A 14,099-nucleotide genomic window follows, 5' to 3' on the forward strand; every position below is an offset into this window, starting at 1 on the left:
GAATATTAAATAACCCTTGGAAGACGTAAAGGGCACTCTCGGGTTTCATGTCCTTTGTGCGGCCAGGCATTCTGTAAGCCAATATTTCTGCGGATCCTTCAGTATGCCGGTTACAATAGCCGAGCTCGGCTTGTGTAACCCGAGCCTGCTATAATTGCGCAGGCGAAACAGACAGTGAATGGGGCCGGGCGACGCTCCGTACAGTACGCAGCTGCCATGCCCTCCTCAGCTGGCAGCCCCATCGGTACCGGAGCCGCCTCTCCCTGGAGCTTCCCTCCGATGCTCTCCTCTGGGCGGAGAGGGGTCCTGGAGATGCGCCGCTAGCGCCTGTAGGTGGAGGCTGACTGCCGCGCGACGGGTTCCAAGGCCTGAACGAGAAAGGAGGCCATGGCTGCCGACAGGAGCGATCCGGTTTGTGTTCGCCGTCAACGCAGTGTCCGACGTTTGTGAGAGAGGTGAGCTGGTGCCGCGATGGCGTCACCTTAACGGAGCGCGGCGGCGCGCGCTGTTAATGGGTGACGTTGTGAGGCTTTTTCTTTAGTTCTTCATACTTTGAGGAGGCATCCCGTCATACTCATCAGCGAACTAACGAAAGTGCCGTACGTCCTTAGGCTGCTTCAAGTCTTGGATACAGGGAAATGGTCCAATTATTCACATAGAGATAACACCTGTTGTCAGCATCCTTACCTTTAAAAGTGGAAGCATAAAATACAAGATAGGAGGACGGGCAGACATTGTTGATTCCTTCATACTAAAAATTTTTTCACGTGTGTCAGAAGCAGCGTGTATCTATCTGAAAGATACCCCAGGCGGTTCAAATTGCATTGTAGGTTTGAAGCACCGTACTTTATTAGGCGTTCATAGTGTCGGAAATTACAGTGTTTCAGTTCTCCATATTACAGTGTCTCAGCCCTAGGCACTATATGATGTTATATTGGTTTCGATCCTTCATACATTGGGATATTGCAGTTCTGTTATTCTTATTGTTAATTATTGTCTCCTGTATGGCACACTATCTGTTATTAGTATGGAATTGCGCGGCCGTTCAGTAGTCTGCAGTATGGTTTTCTAAATGTTTCCATCGCAAACAGAGGTGTCATCTGGTTTTGTGGGCGAGGTGCGGTCATTTAGGGCCACATATACTTTTTGTGGTCACAAACAGTTTGCGAACGCAAAAAGGGTTTTTCAATTGTACAAAGCCTTATCTGAGATTCAGTAACCTATTACCAAATCGTAAATTGGGTTTGCGATTCGTTATGTGGAAGGGGCATGTTTAGGGCACCCCTTCCTAATTCCGAATGGGAGTGACACGTGTGAATGATTTGCAACTGAAATGCGGTCGCAAAACATTTGCATTTTACCACCTACTTCAAGTAGGTGGTAACCCATTCGCAAATGGGAAAGAGGTCCCCAAGGGACCGCTTTCCTTTTTAAAATGTTTGTAAAAGCATTTTTAGGTCTTGCCTGAGCTAGCGCATGCGGTGCTCTGCGAGACATTTAGTAAGTGAGTTTTCAAAGTGCTACCACACGCTTTTGCTGGCCTCAAGCTTGCAGTTACGCGCGCGGGCAGCCGCCATCTGCCTTTCCGTCATGCCTCATTAAGCACATAGCTTGCGGCACCCTTACAGCGCGATCACTTTCACTTTTTCCTGCTGCCGCGCATGCGTGCGCATCACTCGCGTCCTTTTTAAATATTAATTTTATCGTCCCCTTTCCATCCCGGTGCACCTTTGCTCGTACCCATAGGATTCACTCTGCCCCCCTCCCCAACCTTGCCTCCTGTTAATGTTCCCTTGCTTTCGTAGTTTGTCCCTCGCAAGTCTGTTCTTTTCTTCATGTATTTGTAACTTGTTAATTAAAATGACAGAATGCGCGGCGCGCTTGGATACAGTCCCAAGTGGCGGGTAAACGCAGAGCGCAGAAAGAAGCTACTGCATTCTCCTTACAGCTTCATTCAAGAGCTTTGGTAATACTTTTATGAAAGCCTGGAATATTTCTGCTTAACTACACAGAAACATGACCCCTCCGACTCACCAAAGACCACAGACTCACTATCACTGCTCCGGTTCGACTCCAGCAGATTGTTAATAACATAAAAACACGTTAGCTGTTTGTTCCATCTCTCTGCTTTCCTGTTCTGCTGATGTGCAGGAAATGGAAACATTGCAATTAGAACATAAATACAGATTTCCTAGCAGTACTGACTTCATTTAGCTACACAGGAAGATGATGAGACAATAAGAACCCTGGCGAGCTCGAGGGCCTCCCCAGTTGCCCTCCAGCCATCTTCCATCTGTCACATGGCAGTGAGGAGCGAGCTCGAGGAAGGCGGGGAAACACAAGGAAATTACATTCTAGAAAGTTTCGATGTAATGCCCCTCCCCACTACAGAGCGTGTCTCACGGCTGCTTTTTCATCCCACTTAAAGCCCAGGGCACTCCCTTAACCGCGACACCAGTGTGTCTTGCAACCAAACCAGCCCTTTGTACCCAGACAATGCACCCCTCTGTGCCAGTGCCAGAGTACCCTGCCCTTTGCCCGTTCCCCATGCTGCTTACACTCACTTTCAGCAGTAGCATAACTGCTAAATCACTGGTGGCAACTATGCAGATTTTTAATTACACAAACACAAGGAAATTACATTCAGGAAAGTTTCGCCACAATGCCCCTCCCCCACCACAGAGCGTGTCTCGCGGCCTCTTTTTCATCCCACCTAAAGCCCAGGGCACTCCCTTAACTACAACACCAGTGTGCCTTGCAACCAAACCAGCCCTTTGTACCCAGACAATGCACCCCTCTGTGCCAGTGCCAGAGTACTCTGCCCTTTGCACGTTCCCAATGCTGCGCATGTTCGCTTTTAGCAGCAGCATAACTGCTGAATCACTGGTGGCAACTATGCAGATTTTTAATTACATAAACACAAGGACATTCCATTCTGGATAATTTCGCTTTTTATTATGTATGGAATACAAAATCTCAGCTTTACAAAAAAATGCAGGCTATAACGCCCAGACTCTGGAAGTGTTCAGCTGACAGGGCAAGGGGCACCTGGTAGCTATGCAGCGCAATTATTGTCCTTTACACTAATTTAACTATGCGGCCATTATTCCCTGCTCCCACGCCATAAACTGTCTAGCGTTTTCTTGCAACCTACAAGCCTGTCACAGACGCCCAAAAAATACGTTAATACAAATACATCACAAATACCTTAGTCTCAAAACCATAATGTCCGACCCGGATCTACAAGACTCTGTTGCAACAGAAGTGAGAAGTTGGAAAAGTGTCTAGCATTAATGCTGGCATGGAACAGTCATGTGATGTGAACGTTAGAGCAGGAACACTTAAAGGGACAGGGTTTTGATCTTTCCTGTCACTCTGGTGCCCTACAACCAGATTAGGGTGGGTGAACAAAAAATGAAATGGTACTTTCACCGCCTGCACTGTTATACGGAAGTCACACCCTGCCTTCCAGACTCCTGGATTCATCGCGAGGACATGAGGGATAAGAAGAGCGTGGAAAGTCTTACAAAGCTACTAACAGCAAGGGGCTGACTGAAATACGTTTCCGCACACACCTCCTGGTTGAGCAAGTGATTCTTTCCCCTCTTACTTGTCTAGCTGTGTCCCCCAGCTGCCTCTCTTGGCCCGTTTGTCCTTCATCTCTGTACTTATTTTCAATGCTCTTATCTCTCAGGGGCAACACTGCATCACTCAACAACACCACATCACCACTCAGCACCACCACAGCATCACTCAGGGCCACCACAGCATCACTCACCTTCACCACAACATCACTCAGCACCACTACAGCATCACTCAGGAACACCACAGCATCACTCAGTACCACCAGCATTACTCAGCAACTCCACATCATCAATCAGCATCACCACAGCATCAGTCAGCACCACCACAGCATCACTCAGGGCCACAACAGCATCACCCAGGGCCACCACAGCATCACTCAGGGCCAGCACAGGATCACTCAACGCCACCACAGCATCAGTCAGCACCACCACAGCATCACTCAGGACCACCACAGCATCAGTCAGCACCACCACAGCATCAGTCAGTACCAACACAGCGTCACTCAGCACTACCACAGGATCACTCACCTTCACCACAGCATCACCCAGCACCACCACAGCATCAAACAGCATCACCACAGCATCAGTCAGCACCACCACAGCATCACTCAGGGCCACCACAGCATCACTCAGGGCCACCACAGCATCACTCAGGGCCACCAGAGCATCACTCAGGGCCAGCACAGCACCACCACATCACCAGTCAGCACCACTACAGCATCAGTCAGCACCACCACAGAATCACTCAGGACTACCACAGGATCACTCACCTTCACCACAGCATCACCCAGCACCACCACAGCATCAAACAGCATCACCACAGCATCAGTCAGCACCACCACAGCATCACTTAGGGCCACCACAGCATCACTCAGGGCCACCACAGCATCACTCAGGGCCAGCACAGCATCACTCAACGCCACCGCTGCATAACTCAGGGCCAGCACAGCATCACTCAACGTCATCACAGCATCACTCAGTGCTTCTTACACTTTTTAATTACAACTTCTCAACATGCTGCACAGCAGCCACACTTCTCTACAGCACAGCTTAGAAACATTGGCAAAGTCAATAGCTCTACCTTAACACTTATAAGGCCCCCCAATGCATAGCCAATAGGTCTCGCCATTGGGACATTAAAAGTGTTTAGTTATCCAGCACAATATCCTTCATTAAACAACATCAAGTGTTGCATGGCTAATCACTGATAAGGTCCCAAAAGCGAGACCTATTGGCTATGCCAATGCTTGTTTTAAGTGCAGGCAGTGTTCCCACGGACCACTGCCTACTCTTAAGTAATGAAAAGAAAACGTATCAGTTTTTAAAAAAAACATCCCATTTTCCTTTAAGGAAAACGTGCTGCAATTAAAAGAAAAAAATTGCTTTCTTTAAAGCATTCACAAACATGGTGGTCTGCTGACCCTAGCAGGCCATCATCCTTGTAATTTTAGTAATTCCCAATGTGTCACATAGCAAGACCTAAATCATTAATACACATGAGGTAGGTCTATTTGCAACCCACTGGGAATCACAAATTGTGTCAAAGACACCTTTCTTCAGAGTTTGCGATTACCAAATAACAAATCGCAAAAATTTGCATTTGGTAATCGCAAATTTGTACATGAGGCCCTTAAAGAGTTTCAGATTGTTTGGTGGGTGAGAGAGCAACAAGAACCTCTGTAGTTCATCGATTGGTACAGGAATCCATTGCTTGTCAAGTGCATATGTGCGATAAGTAGCTGTTAGTAGCAAGTGTTGGATGTATGTTAGGGCTTCAAGTGGGATGAAAAAACTGGGGGGTCTCTCAAAGGGGCGTAGCCAATGTAATTAAGGGCGTGGCTTAAAAAGACATAAGCTAAAAATCTGTGCTTAGCATAGTGTGCTGCCCGACTTGTATTTTGCTGTTTCTGTCATTGCATCCAGATATATGATACAACAAGTAACATCATACCTACAACAAGTTAGAACTATTGGCTTTGTCAATGGTTGTTAGTTGCATAAGATAAATAAGCAGCAACTATGGCTTGCATATAATATTGAAAAAGCTTCCACGTAAAGCCCTGGTGACACCACGACAATGTTGCTGCTCCTGAGTTTCCAAAAGAGAAAGAAATTCAGAGTGAAAATGACTCTAAAGGATTTCCCTTCCCCTACAACGCTCACCTTGCATGACGTCATGCCGTAACTTCTTCATTAGTGAGAAGTGAGCAGTCTGAGCACGCGCACATCGATGTGCCTGCTGTCACTGCAATGTGGAAAAAAACGGACCGCCTGTGCCAGGGCACAAAACAGAGCCCGATAGAGACCCGTTTCGAGGCCTTCTTTAAAAAACTGCCGGTGATCAGCACCGGTGAGACCCGGCCCACTTAAAGCCCTGATGTATGTTTATAATCCAGTCTTAATGGGGGCATCTGATGATTGCTGTCACTATACATCTGAAAACCCCAGCTGAAATCATCAAACACAGCAATGTTCTAGAGAACCTGCTGTTGGTGATTTTTAGAGGTGCAGAACTGAGAGAAGAGAATTGTTTTTATCACCCCTTTTAACTCCCTTCTTTTTTACTCAAAACGTCCTTAGGTGCCCTCCTTCCTAGAGTGTTGGCTGCACCAGGGCAAAACCTACCATTCGTGTAGCAGCTGCAGGCATCGGGCCCATTGAACTCATATATTACTACCCCAATGCAATCAAATGGGCCATTTTCCTTGATTGAACCAAGGCCCATTCCATCCTTTCCACGCTACTGGGATGTACTATTGAGGATCAGGTTTCAGAAAGTGGGAATGTTGAACAGCAAGGGTATTTTGCAGCCAGAATAAGGATTCTAATTCCATTTGTTGTGGGGATGTTATGTTTTGTTCTTTAAAGTGCTGTGCAGAGGAGTGACGATGAAGTGTTTTACATGGTGCTAGACTCCAGTCTTGCCATAAAATAGTTTTTTCCCCTCTACATTGTTCAACCCCCTTTAATGTCTTATCCAGTAAGAATTGGCATAATGTAACATGATGGAGTCCCCCTACAGAATGCGAAGCGGGGCCCTGAGTCTCCAATATCTCAAAGATATTTATTGGCCTTAGGGAGGAATGGGGCCACTTTGAAGGATTGGGGGACCCCTGAATGGTTGGGGGTCCCCCGTCCCGCAAACGTTTAAAGAGTTACATTACGCCCCTGCTAGTAAGATGTTTTTGTTGTGAGTTATGTAGAGAGTACCTTGACTCTCACCCATAGTGCACGTCTCTTCTGTTTTGTTTATCAAGTGTTCCGTGAGAGATTGAGTTACTGGTGAGGGCTTTTGAAATCCCATGACAGCCATTTAGGTATTTGTAAACTATGGTTTGTGCTGTAATAGAGGTCCCATGACAACCTGTTACTGTATTTGTAATTTGTGGTGAGTGCTCTAAATGAGGTCCCATGACAGCCATATAAGTTATATGTAAACTGTGGTGAGTGCTGTAAGCAAGATCCCATGACAGCCATTTCAAGTTTTTGTAAGCTGTGGTGAGTGCTGTAATTGAAGTCCCATGGCAGCCATATAAGGTATTCGTAATCTGTGGCGAGTGCTGTAATTGAAGTCCCATGGCAGCCATATAAGGTATTCGTAATATGTGGTGAGTGTTGTAAGTGAGGTCCTACGACAGCCATATAAAGTATTCCTAATCTGTGGTGAGTGCTATAAGTGAGGTCCCACGACAGCCATTTAAGGTATGGTAAGCTGTGTCCAGTGTTGTAAGTGAGGTCCTATGACAGCCATAAAAGGTATTTGTATTCTGCGGTAAGCGCTGTAAGCGAGGTCCCACGGCATCCATTTAAAGTATATGTAAGCTGCTGTGAGTGCTTTAAGCGAAGTCCCATGACAATAATTTAAGGTGCATGTAAACTGTGGTAAGTTCTGTAAGCGAGGTCACACAACAGACATTTAAGTTATATGCAAGCTGTGGCGAATGCTGTAAGCGAGGTCCCATGACAGTCCTTAAAGGTATTTGTAATCTGTGGTGAGGCCTGTAAGCAAGGTCTCATGACAGCCATTTAAGGTATATTTAATCTGTGTTGATTGCTGTAAACTAAGTCCCGTGACAGCCATTTAAGGTATTTGCTAGGAGTGTTGAGTGCTGTAAACGAAGTCCCATTACAGCCTTTTAAGGTATTTTTAATATGTGGTGAGTGATGTAAGCGAAGTCCAAAGACAGCCATTTAAGATATGTGTAAGCTGTGTTGATTGCTGTAAGCGAGGTCCCAGGACAGCCATTTAAGATTTGTGTAAGCTGTGTTGATTGCTGTAAGCAAGGTCCCATGACAGCCATTTAAGGTATGTGTAAGCTGAGGTGTTGCTGTATGTTTACTGTTGGCTTGACCTGTGAATCACTTCAAGGGAAGCTAGATACAGGGCCTAGTTAAGAGTTTGGCGGATGGTGGAAAAAAGCAGCAGATGTCATTTTCACAATTTTTAGTGTGTATTGAAGTCTATGCACCCTAAATATGGTGAATAGGCGTGGGACATCCGCAGTATCTAAATCAGCCAATAGTGTTGGCAATTACTGGTCCTTCATACAGTGCTGTAGTCATCGACACTCACACTTCAGTCCTGGATACCATAGGATGCTCAAGCCTTTAAGTCCATAACATTGTAGGATGGTCTAAGGTTCAGTCCTTGATACTGTATGATGTTATAAGGTTCACCCTTGGTGCTATACAATGTTATATTGCCTTAGTGCTTACTGCTGTCGGATGTTACACTTCAGGATGGTATAAGGTTCAATCCTTGATACTACTGCAGAATGTTATAATGCTATATGATGTTACATTGCATTAGTCCTTCCTGCTCTAGGATGTTTTAGGATGGTATAAGGTTCAGTCCTTGATACTGTAGGATGTTTAAGGTTCACTCTGATGCTATACAATGTTATATTGTCTTAGTCCTTACTCCTGTAGGGGGCATATGTATCAAAATCTCCATTTGCGATTCTCAAATAGCGATTTTTTGAGAATCGCTATTTGAGAATTGCAAAACGGGATGTATCTAAAAATTCGCACAAATTTTGCGAATTCTTAAAATTCCTTAATTGCGATTAGCAAATTGCGAAATCGGAATTAAGGAATACCTTCCCATTCATTCCTATGGGCCAGGAGGTCCATAGCAATGAATGGGAAATCTTTCTCAATTTGCGAATCGCAATTTGCTAATCGCAAATTGAGAATATTTTCAAAGGTGCAAGGGTGTCATGATGACACCCTGATGCACCCCTGAAATCAGCATGTGTGCGCAAATGGCGCACATACATGCCCTAAGGGCATGTATGTGCGCCACATGGCACTTTGAAAAATGCCAAAAAGTGCATTTTGCACAGAAATCGCAAATTACCACCAACTTGAAGTTGGTGGTAATTTGCGATTTCTTCGGGAGAAATCGCACAACTTGGGTGCGTGTTACATAGCATTTAAGGAATCGCAATTTGCGATTTCTTAAATGCTTCCGCAAACTTAAGAAATCGCAAAATTAGCGATTCCTTAAGAATGCGATGCTGAAATGCCACATACATCTCATTTTGCGATGTTGTATTCGCAAACGCTATTTGTTTGCGATTCGCAGCGTTTGCGAATACAAAATCGTTTGATACATATGCCCCTAGGATATTACACTTTTGGATGGTATAAGGTTCAGTCCTTGATACTGTAGGATATTTAAGGTTTAACCCTTGATGCTATATGATGTTATATTCCCTTAGTCTTTTCTGCTGTAGGATGTTACATTGTTTCAGTCATACAGTGCTCCAGACCTTGACAATATACAGTGTTAGCATTTCAGTCTCCATACTATATGATGTAACAAGATTTCAATCCACAATAACGTAGTGTGTTGCAGTGCTTCAGTCCTTCACACTGTTGGATGAAATAGTAATTCCACCATTTACATGGTAGAATATTAGTATTCCAGACCAAGATTCTGTAGGATGTCACAGTGCTACAGTCATTGATGCTTCAGTGTGTTACCGAGTTGCAATTGTTAATGCTTTAGGATGCAATGCTTCAATCTTTAATACTGTAGAATGCAACGTAGCTACGCATGCAGTTTCTACATGTATGCAGGAAACACATCCATGATACTATTGGCTGTTACCCGAATCCAGACATGCATGGTGTGTCTGATTCTTAAAGGTGTGAGATGTATCAATTCTACATTTGAACAGCCCGCCTGAATGCTGGGTGAACATATTGCATTTAGTCCAGCAGACTCGACAAAGACCCATCTTCTGCAGTCTGTTTCTGAATCATCAGAAGGATAAAAGGCCAAATGCTAGCACAGGATTTCGAGCCCCCACTTATAACTGTAGCCTTTTATTTCTGTTGATTAAGCAGATTCATTAGGAGAGTATATCTGACTGTGGAATATGCCTATAGTGTTGTGTCCTTCACGCTCTAGGTATGTTGCACGATACAGGTTGAACTTGAGTGAGGAGTCTACACCTTAATCCTTTTTTATGTCCTCATATCATAACGGCTTTTGCAAACTCAGCCATTTTGACAATAGTAATCCGGCCCGCAGCCTGCCGCATTTAACAGTGGCTCATGCCACACCAGTTGAGCCATCTGCCCTGTTACCCAGGCGGCGCCTCGGTGTAATCATAGGACCTCTCATTCTATTGATTCCAGTGCCAGCATACTACTCCATCTATGAAAGCCAGCCCATATGATATTCACATTTGTCCCATCAGGTTTACTCTCAATATCCATATGGCAATTCCAATGTACAGCCTTGTGCCAGTCTGTCGTGCTAGGAGAAGATGGATCAGTCTAACGCTTACAGATCTCTGTCCTGGCTAGAAGCATAAGATAGAACAAAAGGCGCCTCTGCACTCTACTGGGCAAACTACGAGAAGCCATTTCAATGCCCATTAGGACAAACACGAGGCTTAACATGATATTAAAACCCAAGATATCACACATTCTCAACATCATGTCAATAATCCTTTATCCCAGAACAAGTGAAAAAACATGTTGGTCATCAGCTCTTAAAAGGCCACACCTTCTACATCTGGGGATAGGCTCCTGTGCAAACCTTGCGATCTTTTAATCTGTTGATGGTAAAAAAATGATTTTGCTTAAGGTTGGCTGGTTTAACCACAGAGTAGGTTTGCCACACAGATTGAACTTCGGTCTCCAGAATCATTCCTTCCCATACAGAATATGGCGCCTTAATTTTTCTATCCCCAGCTTCCAAAAACTTCCAGTACCACATGGCAAACTCCTTACTTTTAGATCACAAATTTCCAGACACCCCATGTCTCCAGAATAGTGCTGCAAACCAAGAAGACAGCTGCAGATATTTAAACCTTGGTAGGGAACCCCCAGTATTGACCCTTAGAACTTCACAGGGTACTACCCTCTGCACTGTTAACAATTCCCCCAGGTAGTTATCCTAGCCCTCCTTAGTGAAATACTCAGCCTATCCCTCAGACAATCTGGGGTACCCGGGGAGTTCCAGATAGGTGCAAAATCGAAATAGTGGTGTTAGAAATGGAGGTCTCTAGCTGGCATAGGTAGGGACCTTTGTCCAAATAGGGACCCTTGCTTCTAGTCAGGGGGGTAAGGGGATACACACTTTAGATAACCCCTGCTTACCCACTGGGTAGCTTGGCACGAGCAGACAGGCCTATCCCAAAGGCAATGTGTAAAGTATTTGTACTCAAAACACACAGTGATAACACCAGAAATCGACACCATACCAGTTTAGGAAAAATAAAGTATCTTTATCTAAACTTTAACAAGACCAAAATGACACAAATCCATCATACAAGTATTAGGAATTTGACTTTTAAAGGGTTCAAACAACTTGGTCCATAGAAAACTATGGATGAGTAATTTCTCTCAAAGTACCGGTAGTTGCGACAAAATTCACAAGGCTTAACAGCTGCAGAGATGGGAAGCGTCAAGAACACAAAAAGATGCGTCAGTTCCTGAGACCATGGGGAGGCGATGTGACACTTCTGCTGCACGCAGGAGAAGTGATGCGTCGTTTCCGGTCTGTAGGGGGAAGTGATGCATCGACTCCAAGACGATTCTGGTCTGCGGGTGATGTGTCGGGAAAACTTGCCGCACAGGTATGATGCTTGGAAATCTGGGAAGCGTCGTCGTCGAGCAGCGCTGCTCTTGGTTTCTTCAGCCGCGATCCCTCGATGCATCGGTTCATGCAGCGGCGACAGGCGCTGCATCGGTTTCGGCAGCAGTGCGGCGAGGCATGGAGATTCTTCTTGCAGCACGGTGCTGTGTCGGGAAAACTGCGCAAGAAGAGCGATGCGCCGATTTTCTTGTAGTTGCTTTGTTTTTCCAGCTCCCAACAGCAGGAACAACCTCCAGAGGCCAAACACAGTCACAGGCACCTCTTGGCAGGTCAGAACCCCCAGCATGTAAGTTCTTGGGTGATTTGGGTGAAGTCTTTGTGTCCCTGAGACTTCAGAACAGGAGGCAAGCTCAACTCAAGCCCTTGGAGATCTTCCTCAAGCAGGGTGCACAGCACACAACAAAGTCCTTGTCCTTTCCTTGGCAGAAACAGCAACTGCAGGCAAACCCCAGACAGCACACAGCAAAGGGGCAATACTCCTCCTCCAGTTTCTCCAGCTCTTCTCCTTGGCAAAGGTTCCTCTTGATTCCAGAAGTGATCTAAAGTTCTGGGGTTTTTAGGTCTAATACTTATACCCCAAAATATCTTTGTTCTCTTTGTGCAAGGGTCACTAAGCCCAGTCCAAACCAGTTCTGTCCTCACTGGTGCAGCATTACCACAGGGGGTGGAGACAGCATTGTGCAAGGGTGACAGGCCCTATTCAGGTGCAAGAAAAATCTCCTCCCACCACTCTAAATGCAGACCAGGTCTATTCAGGTGCTAGTGAAAACTCCTCCCACTACTCTGAATGCAGCCCAGGTCTATTCAGCCCAGCCCTGACTCATGCAGGAAAGGCAGGACACACATCAACCCCCTCCTCCCCCGGTGGCTGTCTGAGAGAATCCACATCCACAGCCCCTGTCACTCCAAAACAAGTCAGTCAATACACAAACATGCAGAGGCACACAGAAGGGTTAAACAAGAAAATGCCTACTTTCTTAAAGTGGCATTATCAAACACACAATTAAAAAAACTTCTTTACTGAAAGATGTGTTATTAAATTCTGAGTTCAGAGAGCCTAAACTTTATTTCTCCATCTTGTCCCAATGGGAATTTATAAGATGTTACAAAGAATTTCCCATTCTATCCTATGGGCAAGATAGCCTCCCATTAGTGAAAAACAAAATTGACAGTATTTCACTATCAGAACATGTCAAACACCAGTACATGTCGTACCTTTCACATACACTGCATCCTGCCCAGTCGGGTACCATAGTGGTACCTTACATGTAAGAAAAGGGAAGGTTAGGGCCTGGCAAGTGAGTGCACTTGGCAAGTCGACATGGCAGTTAACAAACTGCGCACAGACACTGTAGTGGCAAGTCTGAGATAACTTTTCAGGGCTACACATGTGGGTGGCACAATCAGTGCTGCAGGCCCACTAGTAGCATTTGATTTACAGACCCTATCACACTTCAGTTCACTTTACTAGGGACTTACCAGTAAATCAAAATGCCAATCATGGAAACACCAATACATAAACGCAATTTATACAAAGAGCATACGCACTTTAGCACTGATTAGCAGTGGTAAAGTGCCCAGATTCCTAAAGCCAACAATAACAGGTCCGGAAAAAATAGGAGGAAGAAGCAAAATGTTTGGGGATAACCATGCAAAAAGGGCCAAGTCCAACAAGTAGCCAATATCCAAGACTCTGCTTACTCTGAGACATAGACTCAATGCTGCCTTTAGAACCTTTAGCCCTACTTTTTTGAAAGAGTTTGGGGCACGGAAATTATATAGGAACCCCGCGGTAGAGACCTAACCATAACTGCCAGTAACTCCCACTAAGTTCAGCTGTCCGGCTCACCCAGAATCATCCTACAGTTTTTTAATTGAAAGACCATGCAATACTAGCCTAGTCCCTCCAGAGGCCCATAAAAACTTGTTATTTTCCCCTGGATCTTATCAATACACAATTGTAGGTATATGAGAAGCATGCGGCTGAAAAGATACATCAGTTTGGGAAGAACCATCATCTTAATCAAGTTCACTCCCCCATAAATTGTCTGGGGAAAGTTCTTCCATCTGGTGAGTAAAGTATCCACCTCCTTCGCCACTCTCTCCAAATTGTACTGTGGTATCGCCTCCAGAGGATTTACAGTTATGATGCCCAAATACTTAATCTCCACCAGAGATTCCCCTTTCAATCTGCTACATTCCAAAACATCATCTCTGACTTGGAATTATTCACTTAATGTTTTGATAGGACCAAATTCCTCCGCCAAGATTTCCATCATAGGGATAGTCTGAGCAGGATCTGATATGTAGATTGTCAAATCATCCGCATATAGCGCGATTTTATTACTATAATGGGTGTGGCTGAAGGAGTGACCTGCACATCTCTTCAAAGAAGCTGT

At 45.1% G+C, this 14,099-nt stretch overlaps 1 protein-coding gene across 1 annotated transcript in view; it reads left to right on the forward strand.

Moving 5' to 3' along the window:
• The first annotated feature begins 255 nt into the window (after nt 1–255).
• The window catches only part of RNF224 (ring finger protein 224), a 101,718-nt gene continuing 87,874 nt past the window's right edge, over nt 256–14,099 (forward strand). The window contains exon 1 of the mRNA XM_085610132.1: nt 256–455. The gene's annotated coding sequence lies outside the window, so the exon portion shown is untranslated. The remainder of the gene's footprint in view (nt 456–14,099) is intronic.

This window comes from Triturus cristatus, chromosome 1_2, assembly GCF_964204655.1.
Source record: "Triturus cristatus chromosome 1_2, aTriCri1.1, whole genome shotgun sequence".
Lineage (NCBI taxonomy): Eukaryota > Metazoa > Chordata > Amphibia > Caudata > Salamandridae > Triturus > Triturus cristatus.